Genomic DNA, 4,504 nt, shown 5'->3' with positions numbered 1-4,504 from the left:
GTGCTGGGAGATCCACTGCTCTCTTCAAAGCTGTCAGACTGGGGCATTTACCTCTGCCGAGGTTTCTGCTGCTTTTTGTTTAGCTTTCCCCTGTTCCCAGAGGAGGAGTCTACAGAGGCATGCCAATCTCCTTGAACTGTGGTGGGCTCCACCCAATCTGAGCTTTCTGGAGGTTTTGTTTACCCACTTAAGCCTCAGCAATGGCGAGCACCCCTCCCCAGCCTCGCTGCCTCTTTGAAGTTAGATCTGAGACTGCTGTGCTAGCAATGAGGGAGGCTCCATGGGTGTGGGACCCTCTAGGCCAGGTGTTTGATATAATCTCCTGGTGTGCCATTTGCTAAGACCCTTGGTAAAGCCCTGTATTAGGGTGGGAGTTAGCCGATTTTCCAGGTGTTGTGTGTCTCAATTTCCTTTGGCTAGGAAACGGAATTCCCTTCCCCCTTGTGCTTCCCAGGTGAGGCAATGCCTCGCCCTGCTTCAGCTCTCGCTGGTCGGGCTGCACCCACGGATCTGCGCCAACTGTCCAACATGCCGCAGTGAGATGAACCCAGTACCTCAGTTGAAAATGCAGAAATCCCGCATCTTCTGTGTCAGTCATGCTGGGAGCTGGAGGCTGGAGCTGTTCCTATTTGGCCATCTTGGGCACGCCCCCCCTTTTAACCTTTATACACTCTTGATATAAAGAAATTTCTTCTTTGGAGATGAAATCTGCTTTCTTCTTGCATCTACCCATTGTTCTCTGCTCAACTCCCTAACACCCTACCAACTGGAGTATCTTCCTTTGCCACATTCTAACCTTAAGAGTTCCAGTGATTGCTAATATCTTTATATAGCATGATTTCAAGCCACTTCATTCAGGATGTGCTCCCTTAAAACAATTTTAGTTTCTCTATATCCCTCTCAAATGTGTGTATCCACAAGGATTTTGAAATTTAAAAAGTTCACTAGATACTTTTTATTATATGATGCCATAATAATGGAATGTGATGTAGTAGAAGGACTTCTCATCTGTCTAGGTTAGGATTTTTTTGGTTACTTCTCCTTGCATGTTTATCTTTCTCTGTTGGACTATTAGCTCTCTGAAGGGAACAGATTTTTTTTTTTTTGTCATTAGTCTAGTATTCCCATGCCTAGCATAGTGCATGTGCTGTGCACAGTTAGTATTATATTTATATCCACTAGTTGAACAGATGAATGGATGGATGTTAAGTTCTGTGGCATAATTATGATTTTAATTCAATAATAAATTACTTTTACTTTCAGTTGGGCTCTGATACAAACTGGTTCATGATAGTCAATCTCATAATCTATTTTTTCCAAGAGCTATAAAATCTTTCTGGTGTGACTTTTTTTACAAAGAAGAAAACATCACATATCAATAGTATATATCTCGGAGGATGAGGTGATTTTAACTTGTGTAGTAACCAAGTTATTAATGTCTTTTTTCCCTTGAAATTTATTTTATTGATCTGTCACTTTGGAGTGACATAAGTACTAGGTGATTATTTAGCTGATTTGAAATAGCCTTGATGTCATGGTCTCAATATTTTAATCAATACTATGGATAAGTAGAATTATGAGAGGCTGATTAATGTACAAATAGCATAGATATGGAATATGCTGCAAATACACTGTAATCTTAATCACAATTGATCTCAGCAGGTTAGAATGATGCTTTAATTTCCTCTTTTTTAATCTAATGCCTAGAAAAGATACAAGAATAAGTCATAATTATATAGCCAGACTTGAAAACTCATGGCGGGCCAGATGCTATGAAGACATCGAAGAGATGGGAAGCAGATAGGAAGTGGCATCAATCAACTGGGTTTTCACAGTAAGCTTTGAAGATCATTTTAGAAATCATGCAGGGAACCTATGGAAGAACCTTGCCCCATAAAATGGCACATAATGAAACACGTGAAAGAGATTCGGGGCCTAGAAAGGTTTTGCTAATGCTGAAAAGGGAACCAAATGCTATCTTAGGCTGCTTTAATTGAATAAGGGAGGTGGTAGCCCTGTTTCCTATGGATGTGTGGAGTTTTATATTCTTTATCAGAAGTCATTATTAATATAACATAAATAAAAACTAATACTTCTCAAAGAGTAGCAGCTGAGATGGAGAGAAATTTTAGATTTTCTCATTTGAGAAAGAACTAAGGAGACTGAAATAATGGTTCTGAACTCGGTGTATACTTTGGAATCACTAGAGATTTGTGTTTATTTTTAATACACATATGGATACCCCTCCTCTGAAGGATTCTTACTTCTTAGATCTGAGATGAGGAGAGTATATGCATTTTAAAAACATTTTTACAGATGGTTCACATTTCCACCTCAGGTTGGAATCATCAAACTAGAAGTAGCTTAGAAATGGATATTAAGTAGGATATAATGATGGTCTACAAACACAAAAATGACAAAGTTCCTACTTACTGAATCCCCTGGGAAAGCCTGTTGCTCGATTTCCACCTGGGATCTTTTACAATTTCTAAAATTGATAGCTAACTAGATGTGGGCCAAGGGAAATGGCTTTTGGGTAACTAGTGGACTGGGATAAATATTGCTGGCATAGAAGCATTGTGGTTCTTTTTCTCTATATTCTATATTCTCTTTTCAATCCCCACTTCAACACTCTCCTTGTGCCAGGGTAGCTCAGGCCCTTGGGGGTGATATGGGTCTGAACTAGGACTAAGAATAGGATGGGATTAGGCCTTAGATGATTATGCACGGTTTACAATTTAGCAAAGATATCAAATTCAGTAGCCCTTTATTTAGAATCTTTCTCTCATTATTGCCACAGCAGCATCAGGTTTGGAAACAGACTTAACTCATTGAGAAGTTAAGTCACTCATCTGTCCTGCAAACTCGGCCAACTTGGTGTTTGAAAGGTGAGATAATTTTCTGCTTTGAAAAAGTCTGCAAGATTTCCTTTTTATTACAAAGTGGTTAAAGGTAGTCACCCATGCCCACAGTTCCTTCACTCTTTCGTCTCCGTCCACTATACTTTACTCTCCAAATTTAGTAGCTCTTGGACAAATGGGGGATTTTTCTGGTTGTGTCTGTAATGATCTAACCTTGAAGATGAGGAAAGGTAAGGTAGGGAATTTAGGAATTTTCCTGCCAAATATTCTTACGATTTTCTCACCTAGGAAAAGGGTGGTAGAGATCATATGATGTCTAGTTTAGAAAGTGAGTATACTTTGGCTTTAAACTTACAATGGTTCAAACATAATTTTACTCTAGTGTCTGAGACTTTCCTAGAAGGTTGTTTCACTTGCTTGAATGTTATTAAAGATTGTCTTCCTAAATAAGCGAAAGTAATCAGGCTCACAGTGGTCTCACAGCCCTGAAAGAAAAGAACCAGTAAGATCAGATAGGTCTGCTTCTCGCAGGTAGAGTGAGGGCAACATTGGGAGAGAGTGGAGCTGTGATGAGGAGGTGGAGTGGACACCTCACATTTGTGTCTTCAGAAGGGAATCTGAGACCCAAATATACCCTGCCTAGAAGAAAAACACATAGCTAAAAATAAAGGCTCAGTGCAGACAGCTAGTTAGCCAAAGCATCTTTTATGTCCCCTCGGTCAACAGTCCTATCTATTCTAAGGAAGAAGGAATACCTTCTTACGTAGTCCTTAGGACCAAGAAGATGAGAACAGAGAATTAAGTATCTGGTTACTTTCATCTTTTCCATTTTTGTCTGCAGCAGACAAATAAATAGGCTCTTCTCCACTGCTCCCCTCATTTATCTTGGTATTGGTATAAAAGATTTTTATAATGCATTACTTAATTCCTCAGTCTGTAAAACTGACCTCCTACTATTACTTTTAAGGAAGGTACCAATAGAAGTTTTTCCCTCAGCTCAGGATGAATTTAACGGGACTATTAAAGCCATGTTCATATTTCAAGCCTCTCATTTAAAAAATAAACCTCTTAGGCTTTATTAAAGAAATTTCAGACATGGTGGGTGTAGATGAAGCTAGTGTGAGTGTGGAGCATATTTTGGAACATATAGCTGTCTCAGGGCTCCTACATTTTATACCAACAGATGAAAACACTACCAAGTCCTGATGACGGTACTAAGAGCAGACTCCTACATTAAAATCTCCATCACTCCTGAGCTTTTCCCATCTATAACTCCTATATGCACAAAGGGCCCCTTTAAAATGAGTTAATGACTTTGATTTTGTATCACCAGCTCCATTTATGTATTGATATTCTTACCCTCAAAAATCTATTTCAGGCTGGGCGCAGTGGCTCACGCCTGTAATACCAGCACTTTGGGAGGCTGAGGCTGGTGGGTCACAAGGTCAGGAGATCGAGACCATCCTGGCAAACACGGTGAAATCCCATCTCTACTAAAAATACAAAAAATTAGCCAGGCGTGGTGGCAGGCACCTGTAGTCCCAGCTACTCTGGAGGCTGAGGCAGGAGAATGGCATGAACCTGGGAGGCGGAGCTTACAGTGAGCTGATATTGTGCCGCTGCACTCCAGCCTGGGCGACAGA

The sequence above is a fragment of the Mandrillus leucophaeus genome, unplaced genomic scaffold (assembly GCF_000951045.1).
Source record: "Mandrillus leucophaeus isolate KB7577 unplaced genomic scaffold, Mleu.le_1.0 Scaffold211, whole genome shotgun sequence".
Classification (NCBI taxonomy): Eukaryota; Metazoa; Chordata; class Mammalia; order Primates; family Cercopithecidae; genus Mandrillus; species Mandrillus leucophaeus.
This window is presented reverse-complemented; position numbering follows the sequence as displayed.